The following is a 17,746-nucleotide window of genomic DNA, read 5'->3' as shown; positions in this document are numbered from 1 at the left end:
TTAATTTGCATTTCTCAAATGACTAGTGATGTTGAGCATCTTTTCATATTCTTTTGGCCATCCGTATGTCCTCTTTGGAGAAGTGTCTATTCATTTCTTTTGCCCATTTTTTGATTGGATTGTTAGTCTTTCTGGTATTGTTTTGTACAAGTTCTTTATAAATTTTGTTTATTAACCCCTTATAAGACATACTGTTAAATATGTTCTCCTATTGTGTAGTTTGTCTTTTTTTAAAATTATTTATTTATTTATTTTTTACAGAGACAGAGAGTAAGTCAAAGAGAGGAATAGACAGGGACAGACGGACAGGAACGGTCAGAGATGAGAAGCATCAATCATTAGTCTTAAATTGCGCGTTGCAACACCTTAGTTGTTCATTGATTACTTTCTCATATGTGCCTTGACTGCGGGCCTTCAGCAGACCTAGTAACCCCTTGCTGGAGCCAGCAACCTTGAGTTCAAGCTGGTGGGCTTTTGCTCAAACCAGATGAGCCCGTGCTCAAGCTGGTGACCTCAGGGTCTTGAACCTGGGTCCTCTTCATCCCAGTCCAACACTCTATCTACTGTACCACTGCCTGGTCAGCCTAGTTTGTCTTTCTTTCTGTTCTTATTGTCTTTAGCTGTGCAAAAGCTTTTTAATTTGATATAGTCCCATTTGTTTATCCTTTTATTTCACTTGCCCATGGAGATAAATCGGCAAATATATTGCTGTGAGAGATGTCAGAGAGCTTACTGCCTATGTTTTCTTCTAAGATGCTTATGGTTTTATGGCTTACATTTAAGTCTTTTATCCATTTTGAGTTTATTTTTGTGAATGGTGTAAGTTGGTGATCTAGTTTCATCTTTTTGAAGGTAGCTGTCCAATTTTCCCAATGCCATTTGTTGAAGAGGCTGTCTTTACTCCATTGTATACTCTTACCTACTTTGTCAAATATCAGTTGTCCATAGAACTGTGGGTTTATTTCTGGGTTTTCTATCTGTTCCACTGATCTATATGCCAGAACCAGGCTGTTTTGAGTACAGTGGTCTTGTAGTATAACTTGATATCCAGAAGTGTGATACCTCCCACTTTATTCTTCCTTTTCAAGATTATTGAGGCTATTCGTGTTCTCTTTTGGTTTCATATAGTTTTGGAATATGTGTTCTATATCTTCGAAGTAAGTCATTGGTATTTTAATTGGTATTGCATTGAATTTACAAATTGCTTTGGGCAATATACACATTGTAATGATATTTATTCTTCCTACCCATGAGCACGGTATATGCTTCCACTTGTTTGTATCTTCCCTGATTTCTTTTATCAATGTTTTATAATTTTCTGAGTACAAGTCTTTAATTTTCCTGATTCAATTTATTCCTAGGTACTTTATTTTTTTGGTTGCAATGGTGAAGGGAATTGCTTCCTTAATTTCTCTTTCTGACAGTTCATTGTTAGTGTATAAAAATGCCTCTGATTTCTGAGTATTAATTTTATATCCTGTCACATTGCTGAATTCATTTATCAGGTCCAGCATTTTTTTTGACTGAGACTTTAGGGCTCTTTATATGCAATATCATATCATCTGCAAATAATGATAGTTTTACTTCTTCTTTTCCAATTTGGATGCATTTTATTTCTTTTTCTTCTCTGATTGCTGTGGGTAGGACTTCCAGAACTATGTTGAATAAGAGTGGTGAAAGGGGGCACCCCTGCCTTGTTCCTGATCTTAAGGGTATTACTTTTTTAATCTTATTTTTATTAATTTTAATGCAGTGACATTGATAAATCAGGGTACATATGTTCCGAGAAAACATCTCCAGATTATATTAACCTTTGATTGTGCTGCATACCCCTCACTCAAAGTCAAATTGTCCTCCGTCATCTTCTATCTGGTTTTCTTTGTGCCCCTAACCTCTCCCAACTCCCTCCCTCTCCTTCCTCGCCCCCTCCTCACCCCTCCACCCCACTCCCTGTTACCATCACATTCTTGTCCATGTCTCTGAGTCTCATTTTTATGTCCCATCTATGCATATGTTCATATAGCTCTTAGTTTTTTCTAATTTACTTATTTCACTCCGTATGTTATCAAGGTCCATCCATGTTATTGTAAATGATCTGATGTCATCATTTCTTATGGCTGAGTAGTATTCCATAGTATATATGTACCAAAGCTTTTTAATCCACTCGTCCTCTGACGGACCGGTAAGAATGGCGCTCATCAACAAAACAACACAGAATAAGTGTTGGCGAGGATGTGGAGAAAAGGGAACCCTCCTACATTGCTGGTGGGAATGCAGGCTGGTGCAGCCATTGTGGAAAACAGTATGGAGATTCCTCAAAAAATTGAAAATCGAACTGCCTTTTGACCCAGCCATCCCACTTTTAGGAATATACCCCAAGGACACCATAGAATGGTTCCAGAAGGAGAAGTGCACCCCCATGTTTATAGCAGCATTGTTCACAATAGCGAAGGGTATTGCTTTTATGTTTTTCCCATTGAGTATGATGTTGGCTGTGTGTTTGTCATAGATGGCCTTTATCATATTGAGATATGTTCCCTGTATTCCCACTTTGCTGAGAGTTTTGATCATGAATGGGTGCTGGTTTTTATCAAATGCATTTTCTGCATCTATTAAAATTATCATGTGGTTTTTCTCCTTCCTTTTGTTTATGTGATGAATCATATTGATTGATTTGTGACTATTGTACCAGCCTTGCCTCCCAAGAATAAATCCCACTTGATCATGGTGTATGATTTTTTTCATATATTGCTGAATCCGGTTTGCTAATATTTTGTTGAAGATTTTTGCATCTAAACTCATCAGGAATATTGGCCTTCTTTGTGTTGTCTTTGCCTGGTTTTGGAATCAGAATTATGCCTGCCTCATAAAAGGAGCTTGGAAGTCTTCCTCCCTCTTGAATTTCTGAAATAGCTTGAGAAAGATAGGAATTAGTTCTTCTTTGAATATTTGGTAGAATTCACTTGTGAAGCCATCAGGCCCAGGACTATTCTTTGTTGGGAGTTTTTTGATAACTGTTTCAATCTCATTTGTTGTAATTGATCTGTTTGGGTTTTCTGATTCTTCCAGATTAATTTTTGGAAGATTATGTTTCAAGGAATTTTTCCATTTCATCTAGGTTGTCTAGTTTTTTGGAGTACTCTTCATAGTATTTTCTTACAATATTTTGTATTTCTGTTGTGTCAGTTGTTATTTCTCCACTGTTATTTCTAATTTTATTTATTTGAGTCCTCTCTCTTTTTTTCTTGATGAGTCCGGTTAAAGGTTCATCGATCTTTTTTATCTTTTTAAAGAACCAGCTCCTGGTTTCATTGATTCTTTGTTTGTTTCTTTAGCCTCTATGTCATCTATTTCCTTTCTGATCTTTATTATTTCTTTCCTTCTTCTACATCTGGGCTTTACTTGTTGTTCTTTTCCGAGTTCTTTTAGATGCAGGGTCAAGTTTTTTATTTGAGCTTTTTATAGCTTCTTACAATAATCCTATAATGCTATGAACATCCCTCTCAGGACTGCTTTTGCTGTGTCCCATACATTTATTTTTTTGTATTTTTCTGAGGTTGGAAATGGGGAGGTTGTCAGACAGACTCCCCCATGCGCCCTACCAGGATCCACCCAGCACGCCCACCAGGGCGCGATGCTCTGTCCATCTGGGGCATCACTCTGTTGCAACCAGAGCCATTCTAGTGCCTGAGGCAGAGGCCACAGAGCTATCCACAGTGCCTGGGCAAACTTTGCTCCAATGGAGCCCTGGCTGTGGGAGGGGAGGAGAGAGACAGGGAGAAAGGAGAGGGGAAATGGTGGAAAAGCAGATGGGCACTTTCCCTGTATGCCTTGGCTGGGAATCAAACCCGGGGGTCCTGCACACCAGGCCGATGCTCTACCACTGAGACAACAGGCTAGAGCCTGTGTCCTATAAATTTTGAGTGGATGTATGTTCATTATCGTTTGTTTCTAGAAATTTTTTTATTTCTTTTTTTTATCTCATTGTTAACCCATTTGTTATTTAATAACATGCTATTTAGTTTCCAAGTGTTTGATTATTTTTCAGTTTTTCTGTTGTGGTTTATTTCTAGTTTCATGCCATTGTGATCAGAGAAAGTACCTGATATGACTTCAATCTTCTTAAATTTGTTGAGACTGCTTTTGTGTCCTAACATGTGGACTATCCTAGAAAATGTACCATGCACACTTGAAAAGAATGTATATTCTGCTGCTTTAGGATGAAAGGTTCTGAAGATATCTGTTAAAATCAGTTGATCTAGTGTGTCCTTTAAGTCTGCTGTATCTTTGTTAATTTTCTTTCTTGAGGATCTATCTAGTGATGTTAGTGTGGTATTGAAATCCCCTACTATTATAGTATTGCTGTCGATCTCACCCTTTATATCCATCAAAGTCTGCTTTATATATTTAGGTTCTCCTATATTAGGTGCATAGATATTTATAATGGTTATATCTCTGTTGGATTGCTCCCTTTATCATTATGTAGTGATCTTCTTTATCTCTTACTATAGCCTTTGTTTTAAAGTCCATTTTGTCTGATATAAGTATTGCTACCCCAGCTTTTTTTTCATTTCCATTTGCGTGAAATATTTTTTCTATCCTTTTACCTTCAGTCTATGTGCATCTTTTGTTTTAAAGTGTGACTTTTGTATACAGCATATGTATGGGTCCTGTTGTCTTATCCACACAACTACCATATATGTCTTTTGATCGGATCATTTAATCCATTTACATTTAATGTTATTATTGATATGTAGTTGTTTATTGCCATTTTATTCTTTAAAACTGTATTCCTCTTTTGCTATATTCTTTTTCTCCTTTGATCTGTTTACAACAGGCCCCTTAGCATTTCTTGCAGCCTTGGTTTGTTTGTAGTGAATTCCTTGAGTTTTTTTTTTTTTTTTTGTCTGGATAGCTTTTTATTGCTCCTTCAATTTTAAATGATAGCCTTGCTGTTTAAAGTAGTCTTGGTTGTAGGCTCTTGTTATGCATTACTTTTTGAATATTTCTTGCCATTCCCTTCTGGCCTAAAGTGTTTCTGTTGAGAAGTCAGAAGTCATCCTTATGGGGGCTCCTTTGTAGGTGATAGCCTTTTTTTCTCTAGGAGCTTTTAATATTTTCTCTTTATCACTTAGTTTTGGTATTTTAATTATGATGTGTCTTGGTGTAGATTTCTTTGGGTTTCTCTTTAATGGATTTCTGTGTGCTTTCTGAACTTGTGAGACATTTTCCTGCCTTAATTTAGGAAAGTTTTCAGCTATGATATGTTTGAACAAAGTCTCTATCCCTTGTTCTTTCTCTTCATCTTCAGGAACCCCTATGATGCGGATGTTATTTCTCTTCATGTTGTCACAGAGCTCTCTTAGAGTTTCCTCAGACTTTTTGAGTCTCTTTTTTCTTTTCTGCTCTGCTTCTGTGCCTTCATTTATCTTGTCCTCCAACTCACTGATTTGATTCTCAACTTCATCCATTCTGCTTTTAATTTTTTCCTTTCTGTTATTTCTGATATTGTATTTGTCATTTCTGATGGATTCTTTTTTGTTATTTCAATGTCCTTTTTTATATATGCTGTCTCTTTAGTTAGGTGTTCATAATGACTGTCTATTATTGTTCTAAGATCCTTGAGCATCCTTACAATCATTATTTTGAACTCTACATCTGGTAATTTGGTTATATGTCACTCATTCAGGTCCTTTTCTGGGGATTTCTCTTGATTCATTTGTGTTGCATTTCTCTGCCTTCTTATTTTTTCTGTGTAAAAGAAGGTTTTGGCCACTGGGGTCCACTGGGTGTGGCCTCTGTGTTCCCTAGGTGTGGTCTGTCTGCATGCCCGCCACCCCCTCTGCTGTTGCTGCCTAGGGTATTTGGGTATGGGCATTGCCGGTGCCTGCCCACTGGGGCTGTTGCTGTGGTTTCTGCCTCTCCTTCACAGTAGTGGCTGTGATCATGTCTCAAGTGTACAAGCCTCAGTGGCCTTGGTCTTCACCCCGCCCCATGGGTGGTATTATGCTCAGCCCTGAGGGCAAGAGTGAGCACCTGTGCTCAGCTGCGGGTCTCAGCCTGATTCCGGGCTTTCTCCCTGCCCTTGCTGGAGGAGCCCACTTGTGGGATGGCTGCAAGCCTTGGCTCCTCAGGCAGGGTGGGACTGTGTGCCCATGCTCAGTAGCGGGACTCCACCTGCTCTGGGCTTTTGGCTCCACCCTCGCGCGAGGAGCCGGCTTCCAAGTCAGGCCACAAGCCTCAGTTACTTGGGCGGGGTAAGGCTTTGCTCCTGTGCCCGTGATCAAGGGTGGGTTTCCGCCCCTTCAAGAGCTTCTGCTTTTCCTCTGTAGGCTGGGTTGCAGGTGGTCTGCAGCTGGGCTTGACCACTTTTGCAAGTCCCCTCTTCCCCAGCTGGGCAAGACTGAGCTCACACCTGGGCCTCAATGGTGGCCAGCTGGCTTCCGCCCTTGCCAACAGAACCGTGCTTCCATGTCATGCCGCTGCCGGCCCTTGGGCGAGCCCTCTGCCGTGTGGGTGTGGGCACTGAAGCTCAGACCCTAAGGCTCAGTACTATAGTCCTGAAAGCTCCCGCCTTCTAAGCGACTCTGCTCTGAGTGCCATGGGAGAGCTTGTTTGGCTGGTGTCCTGCTTCCCTTTGCTGGTATTTCTGTTTCCGGGGGAAATATTCACTTCAGATTTGGGGAGTGACTCATCCTAGGGGTTAGGGTTGCTGTCTCCCAAAATGTTTCTCCCTGTGCCTCCTAGAGTACACTCTCTTCCTGCTACTCCAGTACTCTTCTCTCTCCCCATCCCCCAGTGCTTCAGGTGAGTGGCTGTGAGAGAGGTTTTCTGCACAGGCCCTTTAAGAAGAATCCTGGGTCTGAGAAATCAGTCTCTTTCTCACAAACAGTATCCTGTCTTGTTTCCAGCTAAATATTGTCTATATGCCTCTTCTAGGCTCTGGGGCTGCAGGCTGGAGCTTTGTTCCTGGTACTCAGGACCCTCCCCTCTCTGCTAAACTCACTTCCCACCATGCGAGCCTCTCCTGACTGCCGTTCACTCTGCTCTGGGGATCTGGGCAGCCCTCTCCACATTTCTGCTTTTCCTACCAGTCTCAGTGTGGCTTCTTCAGTGTTCCTTGGCTGAAGAGTCCTCTTAGTTTAGTCCAAAGTTGTTTTTTTTCAGATGACTGTTCTTAAAATTAGTTTATAATCTACTTTGGTTCTGGGAGGTGCAAGTTGGTACGTCTGCCTGCTCCATAGCCATCTTGTCTCTCAAATGTCACTTTTTAAAAGCCTTTTCACCTTCGTATGTAAGTTGACCTTCTACTGTGAGATGATGATGTATAAACATTCTAGCTGATATGCCCATTGTTAATTAGCTATTGACTGAGAATCAGAGCTGAAAGCTGAACCTAGAAAGTTCAAAGTGAAGTTTGAAATGATTCCTTCATGCAAGAAATGAATGAACAGAAAGCCTTACACACATATCTCTCAGCTTCAGTTATGCATACAATCTCATCTTAAAGGTAGCAGAGAGAAAAACTGGCGTGTGCTGTCTCAGGACACACGTGCTGTTTAAGTCATTCTTTAAGCACGTGCACATCAGCCACAGGAGCAATTAAGCAGTTCAAACTGCCCTCTCCATCATTTGAAAAAATATACACACACTCTTTTAGGAAACTGATGTTGAACTCCTTTGTAAATTGTAGAAGATCAAGTGAATTCTTCATTACTCCTTCTGAGACAGTGCTCCAGAGCATCAGCTCAAAGGTATTGGTTCAACAGACAGCTGATTCAGGTACATACGGGGGTCCTCAGGTTACAATTCTCAACATATGACATTTCAAGTTTAAGATGCTCAGTCCCATAAAGACTTTAAAAAGTTGAGACATGAGTGTTTTGGTATAGGCTGTCAGTGTCATACTTATGGACTATGTGGGCGAACTAGTTTGGCTGTGCGTGGCAGAAGAATACGTAGTAATGTGTAATTTTTGTGTTTCAACTGTGTTAGGATAGTTAAGTGGCTTAGGCTAGGGTGTGTTTTGACTTACACCAAAATCTGGGTTACTTCACTGTTGTAGGAACAAAACTGTGTTGTAACCTGAGGTCCATTTATGTGTGTAAGACCCCCACTTCCCAGAACACTCTTCATTGGTGACCCTCTATATCCTCTGACTTCCTGGCTTGTTTCTGGGGTTGGGGGAAGCATGAAAGTAGAAGGTCACTGGTGAAAAGTGTCTAAAGCCCCTCATACTTCATCATGCTGCCCACTCCCTCCAGGGCCTCTAATGGCCATACCCTCATTATGTTTTCTTGTCTCCCTCTTCCATTTGACTCCGAGTTCCTTTCCCACAGAAGCCATGCTTTGTTTATCACTGAATCTCCCATGCTTTGCCTATTTGCCAGCACAGAGCAGAAGTTCAACATTGAATGAATGAATGAAACAAACATGTGGAACTTTTATCTTCAACCAGAGGCAGTGACTATATAACACAGCTCTCTTACCTCTGCACACAGTTGACACTTACTAAATGTCTATTAATGTTATGATAAAAACTTCAAACAACAAGGTAAAACATAGTTACAACCAAACTAAGTCCACATGCACCATGGAATCTTTGGTTAGATGTGAAAAATAAGCATATTTCAAAAACTTATTTTTCTAATCCTCTCAAAACTCATTATCTTCTGAGCCAAACCACTAGTGTTTGGTGGTGTGAAGATCTAAAAACATAATATAAATATAATGTGAGCTACATGTATAATTTTAAATTTTCTAGTAGCTGCCTTAATAAAGAGAAATATATAAAATTTGAATAATGTATTTAATCCAATATATCTACAATATTATTATCTTAAAATAAAATCAATATAAAAAGATATTCAGGTGATTTATTTTTCTGATTCTTCCAAATCTGTGTGTATTTTTCACAGTGCAGGTTTATAACTTTCCAAAGTGTCTAATAAATTCTCAGGAAGAAGTTACACTATGGAAGAACCTAATTATTGTTGTCTCCAAATTTCAAATTTTTTTGAAACTGGCAAGCCATATTCTGAAAATGCTGATGTAAACTGGTTTCTGGAAGAATATGTTTCCCAAGGGGCTGAAACACAATGCCTATGCCCTGCCATGGTTGGGGGGACAGCATGACACCAGTGCTGAGCACAGAGAGTACCTACTCTTCCTCTCTCTACTGTCATTATTACTTTAAAGATCAAAGCACTTAGTAAAAAATATAAGTCACTAAACAAGTTTTAACAAAAGCTACCTCAACTTTGAGGGCTCCGTGGAGACACAAACTTCACAAAAGAGGTTTTGTTTTATTTCCATCTTATTCTTACCCCCTCCCTCCTCAGCAGAGCTGTCAATCCTTTTAAAATAGTTCTGTTTCAGCCTGACCTGTAGTAGTGCAGTGGATAATGCATCGACCTGGAATGCTGAGGTCGCAGCTTCAAAAGCCTGGTCAAGGTACATATGGAAGTTGATGCTTCCTGCTCCACCCCCCCTTCTCCCTCTTTCTTTCTTTTTCTCCACTCTCTAAAATGTATAAATAAAATCTTTTTTTTTGACAGAGACAGAGAGACAGAGAGACAGAGAAAAGGACACACAGACAGAAAGGGAGAGAGATGAGAAGCATTAATTCTTCGTTGCAGCTCCTCAGTCTCCTTAGTTGTTCATTGATTGTTTCCCATATGTGCCCTGACCCAAGGGGGCTGCAGCAGAGCAAGTGACCCCTTGCTCAAGCCAGAGACCTTGGGCCTCAAGCCAACCATAGGGTCATGTCCATGATCCCACACTCAAGCCAGCGACCCAGCACTAAAGCCGGATCAGCCCGCACTCAATCTGGCAACCTCGGGGTTTCAAACCTGTGTCCTCCATGTCCCAGTCTGACACTCTATTCATGGTGCCACTGCCTGGTCAGGCATAAATAAAATCTTTTCAAAAATTGTTCTGTTTCTCTTCTGAAGTATACAGTTAAAAAAAAACACCTTAAATTTCTGTTTCCTAGATTTCTGTGAGACTCTAGTCCTTAAGATAAATGGTGACAAAATATTTATGCATATATTCACCAAAAGATATGTACAGGTGCCCCCTCCTGCTACTCAAAAGTAGACAGAGACCATGAAAACTTTTTAAAGCCTAAATGGCATAAAGTGAAGAAACAATTACCATTAATTTACATGGAAAAAATTTTGAGCACCCAGGTCCCATAAATAACTTACCAAATAATACGTATATAAAAACTAAAAAAAGAAAGAAACATATTGTAAAAGTGGAAATAATATAAAAATACAATTTATATAAAGTAAAAATAATGTATGTACAGTATAGTTTCACTTATTAAAAAGACGGATTTCTCCTTAAGTATAAGATAATTTAAAAGAACACCATGCTTTGTACACTCATCAATTAACTCAAGCAACAGACTTTCTATTTTATCTATTACTGGATACCAACTCTATCAGACCACTTTGCTACTAGCAGAACCAATAGTAACTTCAGCAGCTGTCAAGATTCTTTTTCTCTGCGTGAAAATAGAGTGAATGGTGGATGCTTGCAACTTGAAGGCACACACAGGGCCTTTATTTCACACATCATGATTGAAGCAATTATATCCTGCTTGCCTTACAAGCTCTCTTAGGCTTTCCTGATACCTTAGGTCACATTTTGATAACAGATGCACAAAATAAATTGAGATAGAGCACAAATGCTCATGGACACAGTTCAAAGGTCTGGTGGCTTCATGCTGCCATGCTGAGTGTGGTTCCTGGGGAGGGCCCTTGGCAGGCTCACTCTTGCTGCTAGAGGTACACACTGCCTCTAGAATAACTTTCTGCCAAACAAACACTGAATGCTGCTTTCAACTTCTGCCTTTTTATGTAAAAGCAAAAATCTTCTTATGATTTTATGTTGTTAGCAAAACCAGTAACTAATCTACATTATACTTCGTAAAAGCGAGTGGCATAACGGTGAGCTTTCAAAAAATGGGGCTACCTGTACTAGGCTGATCATAGCAACATGAACTGTAATAGCTCCAAACTGCAAACAACTAGAATGTCCAACACCAGTAAAAGGGGTAAAAAGCTTGGTATACTCAATGGAATATATACGGAATGTAAACAAATGTACTTCTGCTACATGGAACAACACAAATGAACCTCACAAACAAATTGGTGAGTGAAAGAAGCCAGACACAAGAGATGTCACACTGTATGTTTCATTTATATTAAGTTCAAAGACAGGCAAAACTAGTCCATGATGTTGCAAATCAGAATAGTGGTGACGTTCAGAGGGGAGTGGTTAAAGGAGGACAAGAGGGGACTGCTGGGTACAGGAAACTTCCTGTTTCTTGATCTGAACGCAGAGAATACAAGTGTGTACATGTAAGGTCTGTGCAATGTTCATATGTTCATGTGATGCCACTTACACAGAAATAACTGAATGTTAGAAGCTTGCTGTCACATGTTCCTGCCGCATGTGTTTCTATTAAAGACTGGTCACCTTATGCTGCCCTGTGCTTCCACCTTTTTGAATTTCTAAGTATAAATAAAACAACTGATATGGCTTTTACATAAAGGATTTTTTCTCTGTGTACTTGAGTCTTTTGTTTTCTTCATTTCTGTCTTTCTCTGTTTCTCTGTGTGTATCTCTCTTGGGCCTACTCTCTTCTTTAAGTGAACTGAAAAAGGAGAGATGAGTAATAACTAAACTTTTCTGATTTAATTAGAACAGCTATGAGCTGTCTCTGAAACCTTCAAATTAATTTTGTCATGATGATGTAGGAAGCTTGAATAGTTAAAATGTTTATTGTTAATATCTCATTTCATTTCGCAAGTTGAGTTGGACAAAAGACCAACCAATTTTTCTCCACTCGCTCCTATGGACAGTGATTGTGGGAGATGAATAGGTTTCTATAAAGTTATAAATTTAATAATTATGTGATAGATGTGCAGACCCTGTCTTGCTATGAACACTTAGCATTTAAGAAATACAAGCATAGCCAAAAGGACCAAAAAAAAAAAAAATGTGATTAGAGAGCTTAAAAAAAAATCTGTTCACAGCTTAGAACACTCATTTAGAGCAAACATATTACTCTAGGGTGAAAAGAGAGGAGAAAATGTTCCCTTGATGGCAAGGGAAATTAAAAATAAATAAGATCTGCCCTGGCTGGACAGCTGGGTTGGTGAGAGCATCGTCCCAAAGCACAGAGGTTGCCAGTTTGATCCCCGGTCAGGACACAGAAGAACAGATCAGTATCCACCCCCTCCCCTCCCTCCCTCTCTAGCTAAATTCAATTAAAATAATTTAATAAAAATAACTTTAAAAAATCTGGTTGGCTAACTGAAACCTTCCTGGCAGTGCTGACTAGGATGAGCCTACTATTTGCAGACTTCTGCCTTGCTGCAGAAGAGTACTCCACTGGGCAGCCAGAGGGCCTCGTGTCCCCTGGAGCACACCGAACAGAGCTGACACATAGTCACCACTCCTTTCACATTTCAGCATGTTCTGCTAATCCCCCCACCTTTCAAATCTGCAGTCTGTAGTGACAAGGATAATGGAAACCTACTAGTGACCAGAAGCTGATCACAGCTCAGGGTTTCCTCCACCTTCTCCTCATCAAAATGTTCCAGCCAGAGTTGTAAATGAAGTGAAGGATCTGGGTTAAACTTTTCTTGGTATTTATCATCCTTGGTCTACTAAGAATAATATGAAATAGTCCAAGGTCAAGAAATAAAAACAAAGGCAGGTAAGGCCCCCAGAGCCTCTGAAGATTTGAACATCTTCCTTTCCTAGGATTTAAAATACCTTCTTTCACTCACATGGAGAATCAAAAGTTGGCTGATGAGCTTTTCTAAACATTGGGATAACAGAATATTTGGTAGACACTGCCTAATACATTGCTTTTGCTCTCTGGCTAACTTCAGAACCTCATATCTTGAAAGGCCAAGTACACAGTATTGGAAAAGATACTTTCTTGCTCAGGGGTGGTAGGCATCACAAATCAACCGCATCCCACTGTCCTAAAAAAGCACAGAGATGGGCTCTGCCTGACTCAGGAAACCACATCAATCTGCATTTTCCCACAAGATGCAACTGCATACCATCACTGTATCTGCTTATTGAGGCAGTAGGGCATCACTGGTACATTTGTAGATGCCTACATTGGTAGAAACTTTTTCTGATTCTTTAGCCTTTTAACCCTTTAAAATCATGAACCAAAGGTCAAAACAGCTTTAAAATCTGAAAGTTCCTTTAAAGAGAAAATGTACAGAGTTTATTAAATAATTGGGTAGGTGGCCTGACCTGTGGTGGCGCAGTGGATAAAGCGTCTGACCTGGAAATGCTGAGGTCGCCGGTTCGAAACCCTGGGCTTGCCTGGTCAAGGCACATATGGGAGTTGATGCTTCCAGCTCCTCCCCCCTTCTTTCTCCCTCTCTCTCCCCTCTCAAAAATGAATAAATAAAATTAAATAAATAAATAAATAATTGGGTAGAATTCTTTGTTTAATCTTTTTTTTTTTTTGAGGTTAAATTGAAGTCCTAGAGTTGATATTTTGTTTAATATGAATCACACTGAATCATATGAAGGATCAAGGAATTATTGAGTAGAAACCTAACATTTTGAGTAAATAAGGTTGTTGCTAGACAAATCACTATGAAATGAACATTAATAAAAGATTCAAGCTGGCCCTGGCCGGTTGGCTCAGGGGTAGAGCGTCCGCCTAGCGTGCAGAGGACCCGGGTTCGATTCCCGGCCAGGGCACATAGGAGAAGCGCCCATTTGCTTCTCCACCCCTCCGCCGCGCTTTCCTCTCTGTCTCTCTCTTCCCCTCCTGCAGCCAAGGCTCCACTGGAGCAAAGATGGCCCGGACGCTGGGCATGGCTCTGTGGCCTCTGCCTCAGGCGCTAGAGTGGCTCTGGTCGCAATATGGCGACGCCCAGGATGGGCAGAGCACCGCCCCTGGTGGGCGTGCCGGGTGGATCCCGGTCGGGCGCATGCGGGAGTCTGTCTGACTGTCTCTCCCTGTTTCCAGCTTCAGAAAAATGAAAAAAAAAAAAAAAAAAAAGATTCAAGCTATTTCCAAACCAATATTACTTAGAAAAGAATATAAATTGCATTTAGGTTTCCTCCCTCTGAGGGAAGAAAATCAGGATGCAGTTTAAAATATTGCCATAAATGGACTCCAGTGTCCTTTAATATATCCAGTAATAGCCTTGTATGCAACCCACAGTTTGGTTAACTGACTGTGTCAACCGAGAAATTTTTCAGCTAAAGTTTAACCTTAAAATGCAGTGTCAAGTCCAGAATGAGAAGGAAACAACACACTGAAAATCATTTTCAATGTTTCCTTGACAATTTAAAATCACCACAAGCAAGCCTTTGAATGGGAAAATCTCTACTTATGGCTGCTGAGAACAGGTGAAGTCTGAGCAAACTCACGTTTTAGCCATCAATGTAGTAGTTCTCAGATTTTCTGCACTTCAGACACGTGGACCCTGCACTAGACCTACTGTGTCAGAAATATCAAACAACAACAAAAAACTAAGCCAGAAACAGCACACTCCTTCAGCTCAATAATAGACAGTTAAACAAGCCAATTTTAAAAATGGGCAGACTTGAACAGACATTTCGCAAATGAAGGTGTAGTAGTGGCTAATAAGCACAGGAAAAAGTGCTCAACATCATTAGTCATCAAGAAAATGCAAATAAAACTACCATAGTGATTCTATGAGGTATCACTCCAGACCTATCTGAATAACAGAAATTAAAGACAGACGACCAGTGTTGGAGAGGATGTAGAGCAACCATAGCTCTCATACACTGCTGGCGGGTGTGTAAAACAGGACAACCACTTTGCATAATGGTTTGGCAGGTAAGGTGAATGTATTGAATATATCTACCTTACAAGCCTTCACTCCTAGCTAGTTGCCCAAGAGAAATGAAAATATGTGTCCATATACAGTGTATAGAGAGTTGGCCTGGGACACAGAGGACCCAGGTTTAAAACCCTGAGGTTGCCGGTTTGAGTGCAGGCTCATCTGGCTTGAGTGGCAGGTCACTGGCTTGAGCCCAAGGTCGCTGGCTTGAGCAAGGGGTCACTGACTTGGCTGGAGCTCACAGGTCAAGGCACATATGAGAAAACAATCAACGAACAACTAAGGTTCCCGATGAAGAACTGATGTTTCTCATTTTTCTCCTTTACTGTCTGTCTGTCCTATCTGTCCCTCTCTCTGTCTTTCTTGCTAAAAAAAAGAAAAGGAAAAAAAAGAAAGAAAATATAACATATTTGTTCACAGGAAAACTTGAATGGGAATGTACACAGCCACTTTCTTCATCAATCTCAAAACTGGAAACAATCCCAATGCCTCTCAAAAGGAAAATGGATACATAAATTATGTTATAGCCACACAGTGGAAAACTACTCAACAATTGAAAGAAACAAACTACTGACCCACACAACAATGTAGTGGATCCTCAACAGCATTATTACCAGTATTAAAAAAAAAAAAAAAGATGCAAAAGACCCAACTTAAAATCTGAGCTCTATAAGGACAAGAATGATGTGTGTAAGTCCTTATTTTATCTCCAGCACTTAGTTCAGGTGTGGCATTGATAACAACACTATTTTGGAAGGGTGAAATCCTGAATACTTTAGTTCTCTGCATGCAGTTGGCTCTTCTCTGTCTCAGAGTATTTGCGTATATTATTCCCACTGTTTGGAATAATCTTCCTTTTCTCCTATCTGCTAGATCAGCTGTGCTTTTTCTCTTTTCTCATCTTAAATATCCTTCTCAGACAACTGTCCTCAGATTAGTAGATTAGAAACTCTTTCCATACTCTTGTGTATTAGTTTTTATGCTACAAAGCAGATGATATCAAATAGTGGCTTAAAACAACACCCATTGAAATCCTATAGTCTGTATATCAGAAGTTGGGGTAGGCTCAACGGGGTTCTCTGCTATAGTTTCTGTATTTTTTTCCTAAGGCTGCTATAACAAAGTACCAAAAACTGGGTGGCTTTAAACAATAGAAATTTATTCTTTTTTAGTTCTGGAGGTTAGAAGTCCAGACTCAAGGCGTTGGCAGGGTCATGCTTCCTCTGAAGACTCTAGTGAAGAACCTCTCTCTTCTTTCTGCTCTGGTAGCCCCAAGTGGTCTTTGGCTTGTGGCAGCATCATTCCAATTTCTACTTAGGTCTTCACATGGCCATCTTCCCTCTGTGCCTGTGTAACTTTGTTATCTTCCTATGGCATTATTTCTGTGTGTCTGTTTCTATGTGCAAATTTCCCTCTTCTTATGAGGACACTACTAACCCTGAATGAAGGCCCACCCTAATTACCTTACCTTAACTTTATTAAACCTGCAAAGACCCCATTCCTAATAATATCATATTCAAAGACCATTATCTTTTTATGGTCAACAAAATCCAACCTATGGCAGTCACACAAGGCTGACCTTAAGGTTTGAGCAGGTCAAAACTCTTATCTGGAGGCTCTGGGTCTGAATTCACTTTCCAGTTCATTGAGGTTATTGGCAGAATTTAGTTCCTTGTAGCTATAGAAATGAGGTCTCTGTTTCCTTGTGACTGTCAGCCAGGGGCTGCTCTCAGCTTCTAGAGGTGACCAGCATTCTTCATCACACGGCCACCTCCATCTTTAAGCCAGTCATGGAGCATCGAATCCTTCCTATAATCGGATCTCTCTGACTTCCCCTTCTGCCCTCCAGCTGCAGAAAATGTTCTTGTTCTAAAGGATTCATAGAATTAAATGAGCCCCACCTGGACAAAGTCTGTTCTGCCATATAATCTAACATAAGCAAAAGAGTGATTTTTTTTTATGTTCATAGGTTCTACCCACACAAAATGCACAGGGGATTATACAAAGCTGATAGTCCCTGGACCTCACTTGTAATTCCTGCCACCATATCTTCCTTGCCAAGATGAGACTAAGAAGGCTTTTGTTGAATGAATGAATCAACAAATGAGTGGGCAGGTGTATGGATGGATGGATGAATAGGCAATGGAAAGACAGATGGATTTCTCCTAGTTCAATGTAGTAGATGATTCATTAGCTTGCTCATTAGATATAGAAACATTAAGAAACATAGTCTCGACTGATGAGACTTTTGTTTCCAGGCAGGAAAATCATGAAAAAGAGTTGAATCTGCAGGTTAAGAATCCAGATGTCAAGGTTGAAGTAATGAAACCAAAACATTGACTAATGACAGTTAGAAAGAAATTTATAAATGTTTAAGTTCTGTCATTACATGAGAAATAGCCTGCCATTTATGCTACCACTTTTTCTTGGTTTCTCCAAGGATAACTATTACTTTTTCAAAAAATTAATAGATGCTGACAATTGTATGACAGCTTGTGAGAAAATATACATGCACTTCGCAGCTGTATTAATTCAGCTGATACAACATCAACAACAGGCATACTTGTGTTGTGAAGATGAAAAGCATACACTCAGCCCTCCACTGAATTGCTAAATCAATAAACAGTTTCCTTGTGAGTACAAAATCCTAAATGGGCTGGAAATTTTTTTTTGATATACAATGCTGTATCTCTGATGAAATAATCAGACACATATATTCCAAAGTTAATCATACTTCTGAAGTTTCCCTCCCTAAGGGAAATGAAAACGGTTACCTTTAATTATATTTCCCCTTTGGCTGGTTTGGTACAGTGCTATTTTTAAAAGAGTTTTCAAAATAATCTTATTTAAAATGTAAGAAAAGTGGTTGGGGACAGAAAGCC

At 39.9% G+C, this 17,746-nt stretch overlaps 1 protein-coding gene across 20 annotated transcripts in view; it reads right to left on the bottom strand.

The window, feature by feature from the left end:
* CADPS (calcium dependent secretion activator) overlaps positions 1–17,746 on the bottom strand; it is a 589,311-nt gene that overhangs the window by 514,174 nt on the left and 57,391 nt on the right. The gene's annotated exons all lie outside the window — the stretch shown is intronic.

This window comes from Saccopteryx bilineata, chromosome 10, assembly GCF_036850765.1.
Source record: "Saccopteryx bilineata isolate mSacBil1 chromosome 10, mSacBil1_pri_phased_curated, whole genome shotgun sequence".
In the NCBI taxonomy this organism is placed as follows: domain Eukaryota; kingdom Metazoa; phylum Chordata; class Mammalia; order Chiroptera; family Emballonuridae; genus Saccopteryx; species Saccopteryx bilineata.
This window is presented reverse-complemented; position numbering and strand designations above follow the sequence as displayed.